The 21,702-nt window shown below is 36.3% G+C and overlaps 1 protein-coding gene and 2 long non-coding RNA genes across 6 annotated transcripts in view; 2 read left to right on the forward strand and 1 right to left on the reverse strand.

Annotated features, from left to right (window-relative positions):
- The window catches only part of LOC143238976 (uncharacterized), a 29,606-nt gene extending 11,459 nt beyond the window's left edge, over positions 1 to 18,147 (reverse strand). Inside the window, exon 1 of the long non-coding RNA XR_013020874.1 lies at positions 17,956 to 18,147. This is a non-coding gene — a long non-coding RNA (uncharacterized LOC143238976). The remainder of the gene's footprint in view (positions 1 to 17,955) is intronic.
- LOC143238977 (uncharacterized) lies at positions 325 to 4,146 on the forward strand. Its single transcript, XR_013020875.1, has 2 exons — positions 325 to 824; positions 2,776 to 4,146. It is a non-coding gene; the product is annotated as an uncharacterized LOC143238977 (long non-coding RNA).
- The window catches only part of LOC143238973 (venom protease-like), a 35,681-nt gene continuing 32,091 nt past the window's right edge, over positions 18,113 to 21,702 (forward strand). For 2 of the 4 annotated variants that reach the window (XM_076479652.1, XM_076479655.1), the window contains exon 1: positions 18,113 to 18,318. The gene's annotated coding sequence lies outside the window, so the exon portion shown is untranslated. The remainder of the gene's footprint in view (positions 18,319 to 21,702) is intronic. The other 2 variants (XM_076479653.1, XM_076479654.1) reach the window with 2 other exon arrangements.

The raw sequence follows: 21,702 nt of genomic DNA on the forward strand, positions 1-21,702 counted from the left end.
GTTCTCCTATTTTGTTTAACTCTCTATAACAAAAATTAACGTTTATGAAATAGTATGAAAGTAATTAATGAAAAATCCACATGTTTCAAATTTCACCTTCTCCACAAAATCAGTTAAAGCACGGAAAATGTTTAGTTTAATCAAAACTGAAATGCATAAAGTTTGAACATTCTTAATGGGTGCTGAAAATAATTCAGTTTTCTAAATTCGAAAAATAGTTAACTTTCGAAAATGAAAACATATTATTGGTAATCCATATATGGTAAACAAAATATAAACGTTTATGTTAACACCGTCAGACGAAGTTGTTTTTTTGTTTTGTTTTTTTTTTTCTTTGATATACGTTGGTTATTTCTTCAAAATTATGATGTTTGTTTTTGAATTTCGCACAAAACTACACGGTTATTATTAATAGTAGTTACAAATGATGATTTAAATACAAGAGTTTTACAGACTTATAAAGAATACTGAGTTTTATATCGGGTGTAGAACTGAATCTTTTATCGACAGTCATAGAGAACGAATAACCTCTTTGTTGATACACATGTACACTTCTTTTGACGGCAAGCTGAGCTTGAAGCTTGTTGTTTTTGTTGGTTTTGTTTTAATTTTTCACATAGCTACACCAAGGATATCTGCACTAACCATCCCTAATTTAGCAGTGCCAGACTAGAAGGAAGGCAAATAGTCATCACCACCCATCGTAAACTCTTGGACTACTCTTTCGCCAACAAATAGTGGGACTGTGGGCCACATCATAACGTCCCCACAACTGAAAGGGCGAGCATGTTTGATACGACGGGGATTCGAAGTTTGAAGTACACGTAAGTTTCATCAGTGGCAATATTTAACGTTCTTTTAGAAATTCTAACGTGCGAAATTTACTGACGTTAAACAGTTTCTGTTTAGTTCCTGGTCAGCTTCTGTAGTTTTCCAGTTAATAAGCGTTAATCACAATTATAGCTTCCGAGGCTTATTGTATACTGACTGTAGCTGACCAATAATAATCTTCTACTATCTCTCGGTTAGCTGCTATTATACGATTAACACGAGACTTTCGAATGTTTCAAAATGAGCTAGTGTTTTCATGAAACAAATATTGTTGATGCTAGGCCTGGCATAGCCAAGCGCGTAAGGCGTGCGACTCGTAATCCGAGGGTCGCGGGTTCGCGCCCGAGTCGCGCCAAACATGCTCGCCCTCCCAGCCGTGGGGGGCGTTATAATGTGACGATCAATCCCACTATTCGTTGGTAAAAGTAACGAATTGACGGTGGGTGGTGATGACAAGCTGCCTTCCCTCTAGTCTTACACTGCTAAATTAGGGACGGCTAGCACAGATAGCCCTCGAGTACCTTTGTGCGAAATTCCAAAACAAACAAACATATCGTTGATGCTTATTCTAAAGAATATTATAAAAATTTAAAGAACATCCAGGACTTGCGCAATCCACACCCATCAGTATACGTCACATGCAAAAAAGAAAACTATACTGAAACAAGCGTAGGTATTAAATTAAAAATATAAAGTTAAATCCATTATAATTTCCTTCCCATTTTGATATCTCTATGTTGTCATACAAACTTTTAACTATCTCATTCTTCGCCATTACCACCGGTCTCTTCCCTCCATTTTACTTTTTGTACGCCATTCTTGAACAGACATCATTCCTCATCTTTTGTTCCTTGAAAGCTTTTTTTCTACTTGATAGTTTGCTGTTCATTTTCGTTCCACCACCATACATCAAGCTGTTCGGGTCCGTTTGTTTTCAGCTCTTTCTGTATATCTCTTCATCACTCCTTCCACACCTTAATATTCTCGACTCCTTTCCTCTTTTTCTAATTCTTATTATTCATTATGTACATTCGATGTTGGTAGGATACTGTTGCTCCTGGTATCACTTAACATTCAACGTTTTTTTCTGTCCTCCATTCGGACTATGATGTAACCAATCTGAGTCTGGTACTGGTACCTTCTGTAAGTGATAAGGTATCACTCTCATTCGGAACCCGGTATTTGTCAGGAACACATTACACTTCCTGTCATTTTTAGTCATATCTCTCCTTTCACGTTTTTTTATTCCATATATTCTCTTCTCATGTGTCCCACTTTTTATCTTACCCAGGTATCTTCCCACCATCAACATCCCACTTTCTGGCATCCCTACAATTATATCCTCTAGTTTTTCTTCAACTTCTCGACGGAGCATTCTATCTGCAGACCATAACCAGACACTAAGTTCTTCAACCAATCCTCGGTTTCCACCTTCACGCACATGAATCGGTCCGTCGTTTTCTCTACTCGACCACTTCCATTTTAAATTATTATCTAATTCAATTCCAACATTGCTCTTACCTTTTGATCATCCCGAGTGTATTTATTGTTATTTGTGGTAATAGAATTGCGTAGCTTTGTGTTTAATTCCAAACAAACTTAATCATTCATATTGAAACATATTGTAGCTTTCTACTAACTGATCAGTTTTTAAATTATGAACACTACAATAAGCTTACCACAAAATAACCTTTTTTATGGAATAATATTTCGAATACGTTTTAGTAATTACAGTTTCGGACTGATAATCTGAAGGACTTTGGTGTGCCGCATCTTTAGCTACGTGTACGTTATAAGAGTGATATTTTATAATGAAATTTGGTTAACAGTCGCTGATAACTGGTTGCTCCTTCCACTAAGTCTGTCGGTATTAGTTCAACTTATGAATTAGTTTTTCTCGAACTTGTAGCATCCATTTTATCTTTCTAATTTCTTTATCTCTAGGTGTGAAAACATCTTGGTAAACCTTTCCGGTATGCTTAATCATGGCCTGTCCAATAAGAAGACTGAAGTTCTGACCAAGGGCTAATTATAGTTCAGTCCTTTAATTAAGCCACTGGTCAGATTAGAACACGTGTTTCAAAACTAAATAACGATGTAAACCAAAAACAAGAAGAAATCCTCAACAACCGCCAAACTTTAACTTCTTTCAGACAAGTGTAGAGTAGATTTATCTTTGAACCTTTTTTCTTTTCGTTTTTATATTATTTATACTAGCGTAAAAACTTGTTCAAAATGAGAGGAAACACTGATAACCAAATCTATTTTGTATCACACTGGCGATGCACAAAAGAATGAATAGTAAATATATAAAATTACCTTTTCGAGGAACATGTTACATGTTGTTCTTGAATGTACTACATATAACTGAGCTAACATAAAAGATATTGATGCGGCCCGGCACGACCAGGTGGGTTAAGGCGTTCGACTCGTAACCTGAGGGTCGCGGGTTCGAATTCCCATCACACAAACATGCTCGCCCTTTCAGCTGTAGGGACGTTATAATGTGACCGTCAATCGACTAATCATTGGTAAAAGAGTATCTCAAGAGTTGACGGTGGGTGATGATGATTAACTGCCTTCCCTCTAGTCTTATACTGCTAAATTACGGAGGGCTAGCGCAGATAGCCCTCGTTTAGCTTTGCGCGAAATTAAAAAAACAAATAAACAAACCTCATCATAGTTTCAGGTACAGTTGGGTCAGCTGAATAATCGACAGCAATTCCAATAACTTCCTAACTTTGTGTTCAGGGACCGACTTCTAACCCAGAAATATTGATTATTAAATATATTTCTTTAATGTTCTTACCACTTACCAAATAGTGTACACATCTATCCCTCAATAAAGATCTGACACTAGGTTGGATGATTTTTGCAAACTCTTTAATAATTGATCATAGTCAAAGATGGTAAATCGACAGCCTGTTTTCCTGTAACTCTCTTTCTAAACGTCAAAGTTTCGATTAATGCCTCATGTACGATTTGTATTGAAGTTAATATAAACTTTTCAAGGAGCTTTTTTTCCTAATACGGTGGCGTCAGTTTGTAGATAAGGTAAACAGTTGTTTCTTAATATCATTTTCGTTTATTTATACTTGACGTATATGTTCCTTTAATAGTCAAGCATTATTATGTAACTTCTGGTACGCATTTATCAGATGTGCTCAATTTTTATTCATATTACTTGTATGTAAATCCCACATGAAAGTTTATAAAATTTTGATTTTCTTCTCTTGAGGAATTTGAAAATAGTGTAAAATGCATCAGTTCTTCCTTCTTAAATAAATGTTTATCATCAATAGAAATTTTACCACTAAACTTCCATGTGTCTTACTTTTCTTGTTGCACTGAACAACGGTTGTATTAATCCATCTAAAATATTTAGTGATTTGATTCATACTATAACGCAACCCTAATATTGACCGAATAATAGTTTCACGATTAGTTATTTCACCATAATATAAATATTATATTTTATTCGTTACTACAACTCATTAAATCAGTCAGATAATAATATTCATTTACATTTCTAACCGTATTTAAAATTAGATGCTGTCAATATAATGTACTACATAATTCGTACATAATGAATGTTTTTCAAAGCAATAATACTGTCATCAAACAGTAATATACATTATCATAATTGTATATCACAAGATATATTACCTAATATATTACTAAATCCAATACACTCGAATAGCGTTGTACATCAGCAGATATCCTGCTGTGCCACTGGGGAGTGAAAAAAGCTCATTTTGTATATCCTCGTCCTATTTGTCAGTTTATCCTTCATCAATTAAACATTCATACTGATGCAGTTGATAACATTTTACCATTTTTAACCTAACTGGGCTTGTTTGTTTTATGATTCTATATGGTTCTTTCCACAATTTCGCTAGCTTTATAATGTTTCCTATTTTAACTCTGGGAATGCATAACATGCAATAACTAAAAAGACACAATTAAACTTGACATTCTCCTTAAGTTATTGTAATTATTTTTTCCTTCTTTGTTTTTGAAGTTCGCGCAAAGCTACACGAGGCTTACTTGCTCTAAGCGTCCATAATCTAACAGTGTAAGACTAGAGGGAAGGCAGCTAGTTATCACCACCCACTACCAACTCTTGGAATACTCTTTTATCAACAAAGAGTGGGGTTTACCGTCAGTCATAACGCCCTCATGGCTGAAAGGGCGAGCATGTTTGGTGTGACTGATATTCGAATCCACGAGCCTCGGATTACGAGTCGAACATCTTAACCATCCGGCCATGCCGAGCAGTTATTCTAAAGCAGAGCCTTGTTTTCTCTTCTCGCAGTCTATGCATGGTTCATAAAAATCTTTAATATTTCTTCTGGTATTCAACTGAAAGAATGTTTTACTTATCTTAAAGCTAAGTGTGCAGAAAATGATATGTCATGATCCATTTTCATTACTTTAGTTTTCTATTTACGTATTACAAGTATCTGCAATATTCTGTTATTGTCAGTTTTTTTCACACAAGTCAGAGTTACTCTAGATGTTCTAACTGTAGTATTCCGTTCTTTAGAGTTTTCTTTCACCTTTATACAGGTTCGTTTGTTTGTTTTAAACTTCGCGCAAAGATACATGATTTGTGTATCTTAGACTGAAAATGTATTTCTGACAGATACCCACCTGTCACATTTTTCACCCTTCCTTTATTGCATCTTTTTCTGCCTGATCTCAAAATGATGGTTGAATTCAAAGGGAGTCAACCGTACTAGGAAGGTGTCACACTCCTGTTAGTTCCTAAAATCGTTTGGTTTAGAGGAACCACAAAAATGTTATTTCCCACATCATTTCAACAAAAAATCCATTCTCTAGTATCGAGGACATACAACAGATCTCAGATTTTGTTACCCTGACAATAAGTCAACACTTGTAAGATAAAAATTTCTGGAGTGACACAAGTTGAAACGAGAGGAAGAGACTTAGAGGCAAGAAAAATAACTGTCATTGTTAACTCTTAATATAATTTTCGTTGGAAGTTATATTTATTGTTCATTTTCTACGTACTGCTAGTCAGACTTAGATAATACTTCTCACAATGTCTTCTTATTATGTAACGAACTGATACATAATAAGTCGGTAAAACCGCTTGCTCCTGATTCGTCCGTCAAGGCATTATACAGACGCTGTATCTAGGATAAGTGGTGGTCCCAAATATCTACGGGTACTTGTGCCACAGTGGAAAGCCACGTTATACAATTAGAAAGTTTATCCTTTATTTTGAATTGTGATATTAAAGGAGGAAAAATTAAGACTTTCTTCAGTTTCTGGGTTAGAAAGTAAAAAAAAAAGAAAGAAAAAAGTATAGTATAAATACCAGATAATAAGAATATACCAGATTTGTCATTTTGTTATTAGGACTAGAAATATTTTAAAGAACTGTTTGATACATTACTTAAAGCAAAAATGTCAGAATTGCAACAAATATTAGATACATTTTCTCGAACAAATTTGAATCATACATATAGGCATTTCGCTATATGTATAAAGGAAATATCCAGATCCAGTTTTCCGAGCTTTCGGCAGTATAGGTGAATATTGTGTTAAGTAAGCTGAAGATTTTTATCAAATCGGACATGGGGTAAGGGTTAATCATTATATGTTGAATAATGTTAATCTAAAGGCATAGATCTGTAAAGAAAAAAGTTTCTTATTTTAAAGAGAAATAAGTTTTTATTCGTATTTAGAAAAAAAATACATAATTTACTTTTGTATTTCAACTGAAAAGTAACACTACTTTCTTCAGAACGTCATAACAAAAAATATGCTAATGAACTTTCACCAGACATGAAGAAAAGCAAGTAAAGAGGAACATCGAAAAACAAACAGTTAAAGATCTCCGCTAAGTATTCTCATCCTAAAATTACATTTGAAAATAATGAATAATGATATATAAAATACGCAAATAAAATATATACAGAGAAATAGCTATTCTACATTATTTTATTATTTACACAAACAGCAAGTTTATATTTCTTTGAATTTCAAGAATAAACAGACATGTAACCCTAAAAAGATAAATTTCAATTTCAGACAAAACTGTCTCGAAATAAAATAGGCATAGTTTCAAACTTAGTATGTAAACCCCAAAATAATGATTTTAATATATAAATACACACAGACGAGAGTAAGTGTTACAGTGTTTATTTATTCATACACATTTGTAGAGCACTTCATTTTCAGGGAGAGACTCCCCTGCCCCTACATACATGTGAATAAAGTTAGTGAAATTTGCTATATCAAATAGCTATTGCCAATTACATACAATAAGTTTCATGACATGGATTTAGTGAACCTCAACGCACCATTCTTTTATTACATCATTTGTTTAAAGATTACGAGTCGAACGCCTTAACCCACCTGGCCATGCCGGGCTTAGAAGTGAGTATTGTCATAAATACAAAATCGGTGCATTTCAGCAAATTGGAAAATGGTTATGTTAAGATGAAATTCAAGTACCTAAAATTCAAAGCCATTTGATGCTCTTTAGTTTAGCATTATGGAAATATATTAAGTTTGCTGGTTCCTTATCAACAGCTGAGGAAAACTTCGCAAATGTAAGAATGTGTTTAAGTTGAATAAAACATATGCCAGATACACAGGGGCAGAGGAGAGACATGTGGTTGCACATATGCTGGCAATATGCAAAGGTCAATGTATTCTTGATGACGAGAAACATCACCCATACTGTATTATACTTTCCCTGAGACTCAGCACATGAAATAGAAAAACTCAACAATTTAAAAAACCAAATAAACACAACCACAAATTTATGCTCTCCCGATGAAACTGACGTTGAAGTAAAATAAAATAAAACAACATTTCATTAACATCAACAAATTTCCTCAAAAACTCGTGGAAAAACTTACCCGCACACACCTAGATCAACAACAAATAAAGAACATTAAGCCCCAAGATGCAACAAACTACAAAACCTGAGACTGCTGCGTACTATATGTTCCCGACATCAGCGAAAAAGTAACCAACATTTGGAAAAAACGTAGAACGAAACATAGCATTTCAGTGAACACCAAATTTATTCAAAAACCAGGTACAAAGTCCGTATTATGTAAAAACTAATGACAAACACAAAACCAACATAATTTATAAAATACAGTGCAACAACTGCCATGACTTCTGTACTGGAGAAACAAGCAGACAAAAAAGGAAACAGATTCAAAGAACACAGGAAAACACCTTCACATGAACAGTGAAAATCAAATAAACACAGCATAACCACAGAAAACTCCCAGATACTAACCAAGAAAACAAAAATAAACAAACGCAAAATCAAAGAAGTCCTACTTATATAGCAACTAAAACCGAAATTAAACCAATATACAGGAACACCTTTATGCCTATACTAATTGAAACCTAACATCCAACTGCAACGCCTCCTACAATCCCGTACCCGTTTATACCCACATCCCTGAGACTGTGTCCATCAACAATCAGTTGCAAACTCTCTTTGTTAACCTGAAGGTGACCTAGGAAGGTCGAAACGTTGTTCTCTGCTTATCAAATAGTGTTGATACCCATACCAGACATTCTGAAATACAAAGATCAACTTACACAAAGAGTATAGCATATTTATGAAATTAATTGTTGCTTCGTATTTAGTAAAGTAAATTCAACATTTTTAATGTTTTAGTTTTTGGTTAAACTATGTAAAATGAAATAAAATAGTTATGTATATTGTTCAAAGAATATTTGTTTTACGTCATTTAACGAGAGATATTGTATTGGTTTTGTGTCACAATATATACATATATATTATTATAGCTAATGCATCATACTATACTTATCATGAACTAGTTAATAGTATTTTCTATCCACTATTAGGTCTATCATGTATCTATTTTAAACTATAATACATATATATATATATTATTATAGCTAATGCATCATACTGTACTTACCATGAACTAGTTAACAGTACTTTCTATCCACTATTAGGTCTATCATGCATCTATTTTAAACTATAATAGTTATTCATGTACATTCCTTTTGGTTGTCATCGTTCTTTCATAATATTTATTATTTGTGCATTGTTTTGCCATATATTGCGAGTTATATATTGATTGTGTTTTGGTTTAGTCTGCAGATTCAGTAAGACAGAAGTTATTTGAAAATATTCATGTATAACCGATGGTCTTTCTGTGTTCTATTTCTTACAGAGTCCGGATATTTGTATTTCCTTTCCAATGACCTTTTTTAAATTGATGTTGTTTATATTCTAATGGAGGTTCGTGACACAAGACACACCAGATAGGTAAATGATTACTGTTTAAACCAAAGCCTGCATTAAAATGTAAGTGTTTAGTACACATCCAAAAAGCCTTTATTAGAACAGACTGAAATTATCAATTATCTGTAGGAAAGAGGACGGCTTCTCTCTAGAAGAAAAAAAAGAGATGTGTATGTAATCATACGTTCATCGTGTGTTTTAATACTATATCCAAAGGCAATAATATGTTTTTGTGTGTTTTTAATTTCGCTCAAAGCTACACGAGAGCCAGCTGCACCAGCCGTCCCTAATTCAGTAATGAAAGGCAGCTAGTCATCACCACCCACCGCCATCTCTTGGGCTATTCTTTTACCAACGAAGAGTGGGATTGAATGACACAATATAACGACCCCACGGCTGAAAGGGCGAGCATGTTTGTTGCGACGGGGATGCGAACCCGCGACCCTCAGATTACGAGTCGCAGCCTTAACCCACCTAGCCATGCATGCCGGGTCGCGTCAATATGCATCATATTTGTTCAGTTACATGTAGTACATTCAAGAACAACATGTAACATGTTCCTAGAAAAGGTAATTTTATATATTTACTATTCATTCTTTTGTGCATCGCCAGTGTGATACAAAATAGATTTGGTTCTCAGTGTTTCCTCTCATTTTGAACAAGTTTTTTACGCTAGTATAAATAATATAAAAACGAAAAGAAAAAAGGTTCAAAGATAAATTTACTCTACACTTGTCTGAAAGAAGTTAAAGTTTGGCGGTTGTTGAGGATTTATTCTTGTTTTTGGTTTACATCGTTATTTAGTTTTGAAACACGTGTTCTAATCTGACCAGTGGCTTAATTAAAGGACTAAACTCTAATTGGCCCTTGGTCAGAACTTCAGTCTTCTTATTGGACAGGCCATGATTAAGCATACCGGAAAGGTTTACTAGGATGTTTTCACACCTAGAGATAAAGAAATTAGAAAGATAAAATAGATGCAACAAGTTCGAGAAAAACTAATTCGTAAGTTGAACTAATACCGACAGACTTAGCGAAAGGAACAACTAGTCAGTCATTTGTGATTGTTTAAGTATTTTCGAGAAACTTGTAATTACTTGTGTTGTAACTAGCACACATTATTGTATTGTCCCAGCGATGCTCAGGCGGTCAGTCGGCTCGGTAGTCACTGTGAGGTTTGCGCGTTTGACTTAAGTACATTGCACAGTTCAGTCCTACTTCCATTCTGTTCTATCTTCGTTCGTTGTACGTTAGAGTTTTTCAATAAAGACTGTATTTAGCCTGTTGAGTCATCTGGGAAACAGATTCCAATTATGACAAGCAAGCATCTGAAACTTTCCGATATTAGACAGTTCTGCAAGCCAGTCAATAGTACTACAAGTGACAATGCAGATGCAGATAATCCAACAACCTGAAGCAAAGGCAAAGAAACTTGTCGTTACAGGAAATACCATGTTCATCAAAGGACGAGTCTGAAAATGCTTGTGCAACTACTGCACATCATGAACCACCAGATAGTTGTGAAACAGCTTTGTGCAGTAATGAAAAATCTGACACTCCACAGATACAGTGTAGAAAGCCATATCATCCAGACGCACAACTAATACCACGACAGAAAGCAAAATCTCAAAATATCAACTTCTAGGGCAAGTGGTTTGATAAGTTCCCATGGCTGCACTTCGACAGTCAGACTCAAAACGTCATATGCTTTCATTGTGCCAAGGCGGAAAATAGAGGCCTTTTTACAGGGAAATTGGAGAGGCCAGTGGATTATACCTTCATATCCACCGATTTTTGCAACTGGAAAAAGTCAAAACAGAAATTCAACGAACACCAATCCTCCTCTCAGCACAGATTCGCTATATCTCCAGAATGTTCACTTGATGTAACTCCGGTGACTGTCCAGCTACATGATGGAAACAAGAAGCAGCAGGAAGAATGCAAAAGAAGTCCAGCCAAAATATTTAGAAGTTTACATTTCTTACTGCGTCAAGGTTTAGCATTACGTGAACATACTGATACGGAGGGGAACTTCCTGCAGTTAATAAAGCTCCTGGAAGAGGAAGATCCTGAGTTGACGGCCTACTTGTCAAAGAAATCCACATTCACATCACCCCAGGCTCAGAATGAAATAATGGAGATGTTCAGCCATCAAAAACTGAGGAACACAGCACACGAAGTGCAGCAAAGTAAAATCTTTGCACTAATGGTTGATGGCACTCAAGATGATACAGGTGCCGAACAGGAAACAATATGTGTACGATACGTAGATGAGAACCTTGACGTTCATGAGACATTTCTTTGTTTGTACAATACAATTGGTGAAACAATATCCTCGACTATAGTTGATGTACTGACTAGTCTCAATTTACCACTGTCAGGATTAAGAGCACAAACTTATGATGGAGCCGCTAACATGAGTGGTGTGTACAGTGGATTCCAGGCAAAAATAAAAGAGAAGTAACTGTCAGCTTTGTTTTTTCACTACGGAGCCACAAGGCTAATTTAATAATGCAACATGCAGTTGAAGCTTGTGCATGTGTTCGAGATTCTATCCAGTGGGTACATGAACTTGGTGTCTTGCTTCAGAGGTCAGGCAAATACAAGACAATCTTTGAAAATATTGTATCGTCAGACAGCCACAATGGTCCAGTTAAATACATCCGCCCACTGTGTCCAACACGCTGGTTTTGCCGCATATCTGCAATTACATGTGCTAATGATCACTACAGTGTCTGCATGAGGTCTGCTGGACAGATTTGACAAAGAAAAGGCAGTTTTAGGATTGTTGATGGCTCAGCATCCATTAGCTGCATTAGAGGAACTAAACCGTGCATTCCAAGCAAAATCAGCGATAGTTTCTGGCATGATTGAAGCATCTGCAATGACAGTTGAGCAATTGCGGGTATTGCGAACAGAGGAGAATTACAACAAGATATTTGATGAAGCTGAGAAAAAGGTAACTTTCCTAGATCTGGTGCCTATTGAACTACCTCGCATTCGCAGACTCCCCAGAAGGATCACAGGTGATGGCTCAGCACACCATTCTGCAACAGCTCGAGATTACTACAGAAGCCAATATTTTGAATTTGTGGACACAGTCATAAAACATGTGACCACCAGATTTAATGCAGACAATAATGACTTGAGGCAATATCTGGCACTTGAGAACATGATCACATCTGGCAAGTCTGACAACTCGGTTATAAACTTGTATCCAGAAATCTCTGCACCACGGCTCGAGTTTCAGTTGCTCATGCTCAAAGGAACAACAAAAGCAGTATTTCTGAAAGGTGCGAAGGATGCATACTGTAAAATGCATGAAACAAGCCAGCAGATGTTTAGTGAAGTATTTGTTCTGATGAAAATTCTGCTTGTATGTCCAGTATCCAGCTGCGAATGTGAACGCAGCTTTTCTTCATTAAGACGGTTGAAGACGTGGTTAAGGTCAACTATGTCTCAGTTCCGCCTCAACCATGTGGCAGTTTGTCACACTCACAAAGATGAGGTCGACAAAACAAATATAGATGATCTTATGAAAGAATTCATAAACAAATCATCACAAAGGAGGTTTACGTTTGGGAACACGAAGACTAAAGGACTAAATGAATCTTACTTCAATGAAAAGTATGAATAATTATGTGCTACATTGTATTGATGTGCAATTTTCAAGAGTTCGCAAAGACATTTTAATTATTTTTATCAAACAACGTGAACAGTTTTTCAGTAGATATAAACTTATTTACAAGGGTAATTACTAATTTTATTAATATTTGAAAACATAAGTTATGCAATGAAAGTTATTAGTAACCTTGTCAAGTGTAATGGCCATCTTTTATACTGTACAGTGTGCAGGAATAAATTCATGTGGCAGTTAATTTGTGACACATTTGACTTTATTCTATTAACATTTTGAAAACTGTTCACAACAGCTCACTTATACAAACCTTCATGGAAACCTTGAAGTATCATGAGAACAAAATTGTGACTGTATGTTTACAGCTTTCAGGTCCACGTAATCAGAGATTACCAATTTGCAAATTGAACAGTCCACATAAGTGGTGGCAAAATTCTCCCCCCTCCCATCGGGTGTAAAAAATCTACGCCCCTGCACCTCATATATACAGGCGAAGTAACAAACATTTCACAAGAGGAAGAATATTATAGTAAATACATTTATCAATTTTGGAAAGAAATTTTATAACCTTAAATACACACGCACACACACATAATAATAATATTATTCATTTAAACACTTACTTATATAGGTGAATTTTCAACTACACAAATATTTTTAATGGAGCACATTAAGCCCGGTATGGCCAGGTGGTTAAGGCACTCGACTTGTAATACGAGGGTTGTGGGTTCGAATCCCCGTCGCACCAAACATGCTCCCCCTCTCAGCCATGGGGGCGTTATAATATTACGATCAATCTCACTACTTGTTGGTAAAAGAGTAGCTCAAGAGTTGGTGGTGGGTGGTGATGACTAGCTGCCTTCCGTCTAGTCTTACACTGCTAAATTAGGGACGGCTAGCACAGATAGCCCTCGAGTAGCTTTACGCGAAATTAAAACAAACAAACGAACAGGAGCATGTTTGTACGAAATTAGTAAAGATATACGAATGGTATTACTTCTCATACAGCCAAGGGTACTGTTTTTACTGTTGGAATCTATGATAATATAGTCTCTTGTGCACAATACAATTTTAATAAGAGGTTTTGAATCTATATAAACTTTTTAAGAGAACATAAAAACCAACAAATAGAGACAGTAAATGAAAAAGTAGATTGTAATACTCACGTATGTTATTGTTAATGGATGTGTTGCGTATGGATAAACCTATCTCTCTCTTTCTGCTTTTTAATATTTTATATGTATCAGCCCGGCATGGTTAGGTGGTTAAGGCGCTTAACTCGTAATTTGAGGGTCCCGGGTTCAAATTCCCGTCAACCAAACACGCCCATCCTTTCAACCGTAGTGGCGTTATAATGTCACGATCAATCCCACTATTCGTTGGTAAAAGAGTAGCCCAACAGTTGGTGGTGGGCGGTGATGACTAGCTGACCTCCCTCTAGTCTTACACTGCTAAATTAGGGACGGCTAGCACAGATAGCCCTCGTGTAGCTTTGCGCGAAATTAAAAAAAACAAACAAACATAACCTGAGTCATTACGAGTTTTGTGGAACATACTACATGTATGGTCAATAATATGATAGAAATTGGGTTACGTAAGACAAGATTTACAAAGGGAAAAATAGGGATTCAAAATGCTACTTTCCAAGCTGTGGTCATTCATATGAATCAACTGTTAATGAGATTTTCACTTCTAGTAGAATCATAAAACTATTAGGAGGGAAACATTGACAGGAATAAGCCTTTAGAAAAATTTTATTTAAAACATTTCTTTCTTAAAAACGAATTATGATTTAATCAGGTTATATATTTTAGCAGTTTGCTTATTTGTAGTTAAGGGCAAAGCTACATAATGGGCTATCAGTGCTCTGCTCACCACAGGTATCGAAACCCGGTTTCTGACGTTGCAACTCCGCAGACATACCACTCTGCCACTGAGGAGGGTCTAACAGTTTGTGATAAATTGATTTGAGAGTGATTTAAAAGAATGGAAACTGACCTTAACAGACAAACACGTGGACGTACGATGAGTGCTTTGAGACTACGAAGTGCGCCAACACTCACTTGGAAACTAACAAGGTACCACAAAACTTTTCAGTCCAGTTTTTCATAATTTTTATCCAACCACCCAAACCTTCTAGAACATTTAATTGCATTGAACGGCGCATATTGTTTAAATATTGCAATACTTTTTCGTCTGCTTGGTTATATTCCCGTCTACTGCCAGGTTGGTTGGAGCCTAGTGATTAGTGTGTTGAGTTGCGGTTCGAAGGATCCTAGTTCTGGGACTGATACTCCTTAGCACACTACACTTCCAACTATGGGTGAGTTATAAAAGTAACACAGTAACTTTCACCCGTTGTTCAAAGAGCCACATAAAGCGCTTGTCGTAGCAATTGCTGTCCTTCCTTCGATTAGTAGTTTAAAATTAGTGATGGCCAGAATGACATCAGGATCTCTCTGGTTAGGGGACTGAGATGGCTAGACAAAAATTGAAGGCGCTGCAATATTCATCTTGTAGGCACACATATTATGGTATTTAGGAAATTAGTTGACTTTCACATAAAGCAAAACAGAGAAGGCTAAGAAATATTAACAGGTATATTTAGCTATAGAAAGCCTCCTCTCACTGCCGCCTTTTGTGACGTAAACCGTCTCTAACTGGTCATTTGTTTGTTTGTTTATTTTTAAATTTCTCGCAAAGCTACATGAGGGCTATCTGCGTTAGCCGTCCCTAATTTAGCAGTGCAAGACTAAAGGGAAGGCAGCTAGTCATTATCTCCCACTGCCAAGTCTTGGGCTACTCTTCTTCCAACGAATAGTGGGATTGACCGTAACATTATAACGCCCCTATGGCTGAAAGGGCAAGCATGTTTGATGTGACGGGGATACGAACCCGCGACCCTCGGATTATGAATCGAGCGATTTAATCACCTGACCATGTCGAACTCATCTGGTCATTTAGCCTCTGTGAACCTAAGACAATAGGGTGAAGAGGAAGAACATCTCAATTCCAGCACTTGTGAGGACCAAAGGATAATATTTCTCAAATAAAATCACACAGTACATGGATTAGGTGAGAAAAGTCCTTACGTGTTATGACTTCTAGAAATCCCTAAAACACACGCAAATAATACAAATAAATTATTTTTAAAAAAATGTTAAGCACTAAACAATTTTTTTGTTTAATGCAATGGAAAAATATATCTGATTAAAGCACCTTACGTGTACAAAACAAGCAAGTTAGAATAGAATAGAATAACAGGGAGTTAAACTCTATAAACGTTCAGTGTAAAAAAGGGTGAAGATAAACCAAGAAATATTTTTATAGTTGTTCGTCAAGATAACTACCAGATTTCTACCATGTGTTACTACAGCGACCAGTCTACTGCAAGTTGTTCAGAAACTTAATTTAACCATACTATATTTCCTTAAATACAAAGAATAAAACAATTTTTTTCTGGTATATTTTACTAAACTGTGCGTGTGGCTTCTTATTATACTATCTCGTAAGCTTTGAAAGGAGGTAACTGTGTTTTATAACATTTTATTAATACAGACAAAGCTTGTTTTAAGCAGCAAACGACCACTCTGTTAAAATATGTTTGGCTGTCTTTCTTTCCTGTGCTTTTTTGGGGTGATTTTGCATACTGTTAAATTTTTCAACCTAAATTAGGTGTCTCATTGACGTAAATGTAAGGAAATGTGCAAATATATTCAAGAAAAACCACTGAAACTTGACAAAACTTTTTGAGCATGCTAACGCAAAAAGTCACGTGAACTATCGGTCTAATCTTTTTTTTCTACAGCTTCACCTGAGAGAAAAAGTGGACCGATTTTAGTTTTTTGTCATTCGGATTTAGAGCAGATACATATGTGTTGGTTAGACCAGGCAAACTATAATAGTAGTTTTTAGCTCAAGTAGTCAAAAGAATCATAGGTGTGGACGATTAATATTGTTTATTTACTACCAACTTTTCTGCTCAAATTTACTATAGTTTATGAATTTGTCCTAATTAAAAAGTGTTTAGCGTCACGTGATATTAGCTTAATTAACTAATTACCATAAATAATGATGCTTGATACAGCTGTACCGATTGTTTGGGGACGATGACAAGAAACTGTTAATCTAAATTCCATGGCGCTACTATAGAGGAAAACTACTACCATATATCTTTAAAAATCTGGGGCCCGGCATGGCCAGATGGATAAGGTACTTGACTCGTAATCCGAGTATGTAAAGATTGTAACTTTCACGTTGCTCCCGTGGCTCGGCTACAAGTCTGAGGCCTTATAACCGTAAGTACTTGTATTTGAATACAAATAGCAGATTTCAAATAGCTGATTGTGCGGCTTTATGCTCAACTATATAGCAACAAACAGATGTACCGTGTTTCTCCGAAAATAAGACAGGGCTTATATTAATTTTCACTCCAAAATATGACACTAGGGCTTATTTTCGGGGCATGTCTTATTTTGATATATTAAAAAATGAAGTTACAAAGTAAAACTATTAAACTAACCATTTAAAATAAACTATTATTAAACTATTAAACTAACTGATTAATACTTAAACAAACTAATTAACAAACTATTAAACTAATTAATAAATTAATTTTTTTTTTATTTCTTTCCTCTTCCTGCCACTCTTAACTAGGGCTTATTTTAAGGGTAGGGCTCATATTAAAACTATCCCCAAAAATCACACTAGGTCTTATTTTATGGGTAGGTCTTATTATCGGAGAAACACGGTAGCTCTAAAGGCTGGTGGCCCGGCATGGCCAAGCGCGTTAAGGCGTGCGACTCGTAATTTGAGGGTCGCAGGTTCGCATCCCTGTCGCGCCAAACATGCTCGTCCTTTCAGCCGTGGGGGCGTTATAATGTGACGGTCAATCCCACTATTCGTTGGTAAAAGAGTAGCCCAAGAGTTGGCGGTGGGTAGTGATGACTAGCCGCCTTCCCTCTAGTCTTACACTGCTAAATTAGGGACGGCTAGCACAGATAGCCCTCGAGTAGCTTTGTGCGAAATTCAAAAAAAACAAACAAACAAAAGCTGAAAGTGTGATAAATTAAAACTCCTCAAATTATGGGATTTTTAAATCTAATATACCACATTTGAAAGTCAAACAACAAAGAAATTATTCAAGACGTAGCCTCGCTTAGTATTTGTAAATGTTATTACACGTACTAAATGTAAAAGTACCACATATTACCTGCCAAACTGGTTCATTTGCATCTGTTCTAGTGTTCTGGGCTAGTTGTGCAAGACAAAGTTATTGTCTGTCAACTAGGCGTTTCAGAATTAGCTGTAAATACATATCTGTTCCCAGAACGCCGGTACTGGATTCCCCAAACCACGCAGTTCGTACATGCTTAGCCTCATACGTAACAGTAACGTTAGTACTGAGGTTTTGTTGGTGTAAGATCGTTTATGAAAACTTAGATATATCTCTTCCTGCCCAGTTTAAACAACTACAGCGGAAGTGCAAGGACGAGCGAAGTTTTATAACCAACCGGTCATCTTTTTAGGCCTAGGTAGAACTTAGAAAATAATACAAACATTATATGAATTACTGGTAAGTACAATATTATATTACATTCTAACTGGCCAATACTGCCCTTAGGGTACTGGTTTTAAATATATTCCGCCACCAACCGTTCTTAGTCGATGAAACTATCGTGTTCAAAAAAAAAAGAAAAAAAAACTTTCCTCAAACTATTCAACTTACTTGTGTATGTCAACTGTGTTTTCTATTGGAGATACTAAAATAAAACTGCCTGAATATTGAGAGTAAATGAGTGATTTATTTCGCTTTATAGTTAGATTACTAGGCTGTTTGTTCTTTTAATTTATCGTCTGATAAATATGTAGTACAGTGGAGCGCCATTAAGCCACGGGACAGTAAACCGCGAAATCGCTTAAGCCGCTGTAGCAAGTCTTGTGAGCTATGTGAGCGAGGATTATCGCGGCTCACCGCTAATTTAAGAACGTGTAAAAACGCGGCTTACGAATTTAATTGGGCCTGGCATGGCCTAGCGCGTTAAGGCGTGCGCTTCGTAATCTGAGGGTCGCGGGTTCGCGCCGGAGTCACGCTAAACATGCTCGTCCTTTCAGCCGTGGGGCGTTATAATGTGACGATCAATCCCACTTTTCGTTGGTAAAAGAGTAGCCCAAGAGTTGGCGGTGGGTGGTGATGACTAGCTGCCTTCCCTCTAGTCTTACACTGCTAAATTAGGGACGGCTAGCACAGATAGCCCTCGAGTAGCTTTGTGCGAAATTCCAAAACAAACAAACCAAAACAAACGAATTTAATCCTGGCTTTATAACTTCAAGGGGATATTTAAAAAGGATTTGCTTTAATTTGGGAAATAAATAAAATATATTACAATAGAAATCGACCGTTAATCTACCTTATCCGCTCTCTATGTCAGCTTTATGGAGGCCGCCATTGTTACCGAATCACACCTCTCCATACATTAAAGTTAATCCGCGGTAAATCCGTGAAAAAAGTGATCAATAATTAAAGTATTATTTTTAATTCGATAATCCGATATAATGATACGCAATGGCCCGGATGAGGCTCCTCGGCGGAGCTGTTGGCGACTTCGGCTTTTCAGTCACAAAGATTTAAGCCGCGGTTAAGCAGGTTGACTCCCCAAATATCGCGGCTTAACGGCGCTCCACTGTACAAAGCTAAGAACCGTGTTTAAATATCCATGGTGGGCAGAGCACAGATAGCCCTTTGTATAGCTTTGCGCTTAACAACAACCAAACCAAAACCAGGGGAGAATAACTATCCCTAGCGAACGTGTTCTCTAGACATACGTATGCCTAAGTTTGTTGTTTTTGTTTTTTTTAGTTTGAAATGTTGGCTAATATGCCTATGTAGTTCATATTTCTACCAGAATGATAAATAGCAGAAAAGGTATCAAAGAATTAGTTAACCCTGACTCCAATCAGCAAATACTTGAAAGACAGAGTGCTCTGTATGACACTCGTTTGTTTTGACGATTGTTTTTTTTCACAAAATTTGGTAAATTTACATACTCGGTATCAGAAAAACGTCAAATGTTGGTTCTAATTTAAAATATAACGTAAGAAGTTACACAAAATTATTAAGTTAAAATAATATAATTCAAAATAAAACAAAATAATTGTTTATACTCTAAAAAAGCTAATTATGCGAAAAACTATGCTTTTTTGTAACGTGATTGAACTAAGTTATGTTTTCAGTTACTTCAAGAGGTTGGTTGTCTGTTTTATGTTTTTCTTTATTCTTACAACAAAGTGTGGTTTATTAACTTTACAATACGAACTAGCAAAATACTATTAGTATACGAAAAAATAAATCGTATACTTAATTCATTGCCTTTATTTGGTGCAATCAAAGAAAACTGTAATGAGTGTCACTTATAATATTGTATGAACTAAGCTAATCAGGTTTATTTATGTTTTCAAAACACTGGTTTGGCTACACATTATGCATGTTGAACGAAACTGGAACTGCTTGTACGTTGTTCATCAAAACAAGGATTCGAACTCGCAAACCTCAGATTACGAGTCGAGTGCCTGAACCACCAGGCTATGCAGGGCTTAATTATGGAAGAAGGGGGGGGGAGTACCTACGTTTGTTGTTGTTGTTGATATTCTGTTGTTTTTTGTAGCCGTTGCGTTGTGGCGCATAGTGTGGCTTTTCTTTTCATTTTTTGTTTCAATTACAATCGTCTAGCTCATATCTTCCTCATCTTCTGACTAAGTTGAGATGTAATCACAGTTTTGGACTCAGAAGGCAAACCCTTTCAACTCACGTATTTGATCACGTCCAAGGTCTCATAGATTAATTTACTCTAATCCTGCTTAAAATTGTTTCAATATGAGGGTAGGCTAGTAGCGATTTTGATGAGTAATAAAATCGAAACTGGTATACGTACGCCTTACCTTTGGTATTGTTAGCGCACAGAAATTTAGCTAATGAAAAGGGGTTTTCCATAACTTAATTCACTCTTATCCTGCTTAACCGAATTTAAAGTACAGCGGCTACCGAATGTTCATCTTTGTCTATGTTTCGGATATCTTCCCACCTTTGAAAACTCTTTTATACCCTTATCGAAGTTAAAATTAATACATTTCATGACATAAGCTGGTATTTCACACTTGTCTTCAGTTGTTGTTTTGAATTAAGCACAAAGCTACACAATGGTTTATCTGTGCTCTGTCCACCACGGGTATCGAAACCCGGTTTTTAGCGTTGTAAATCCGCAGACATACCGCTGAGACACTGGGGGGGGGTTTGCCTTCAGCATAAATAAATAACTAGTTTTTTGTTTTTTTTTAATTTCGCGCAAAGCTACTCGAGGGCTATCCGCGCTAGCCGTCCCTAATTTAGTAGTGTAAGACTAGAGGGAAGGGAACTAGTCATCACCACCCACCGCTAACTCTTGGGCTACTCTTTTACCAACAAGTAGTGAGATTGATCGTAATATTATAACGCCCCCATGGCTGAGAGGGCGAACATGTTTGGCGTGACCTTCAGACTAGGAGTCGCACGCCTTCTCCCACTTGGCATGCCAAGCAACTGGTTTGTACGAGATCAGTGAAGTTATATTAACAGAAAGTCAACTCTTATTTTAAGAATCCGTGTTAAATAGAACGTTGTTGTTTTAATGAAGAACCAAAACATTTTAATCCGTAAAACGTTCTGACATCATGACAGAATGAAATTTATAATTCTATTTTATTTTTTTCTAATATAATGACAATGAATAATTAGAATTCTAAGACATATTTTAAACTGTATTCTAAGCGGAACAGTAGATAATACAAGATTTTATATTTTCGCTGATGTTTATGTGATTGCTTTTTCTCAGTTTCTTCAGCGGTTTCGAATCCCCATCGCACCAAACATGCTTCACCTAACTGTGGGGGCGTTATAATTGGACGGTCAATCCCACTATTCGTT

This window comes from Tachypleus tridentatus, chromosome 13 (genome assembly GCF_004210375.1).
Source record: "Tachypleus tridentatus isolate NWPU-2018 chromosome 13, ASM421037v1, whole genome shotgun sequence".
In the NCBI taxonomy this organism is placed as follows: Eukaryota; Metazoa; Arthropoda; class Merostomata; order Xiphosura; family Limulidae; genus Tachypleus; species Tachypleus tridentatus.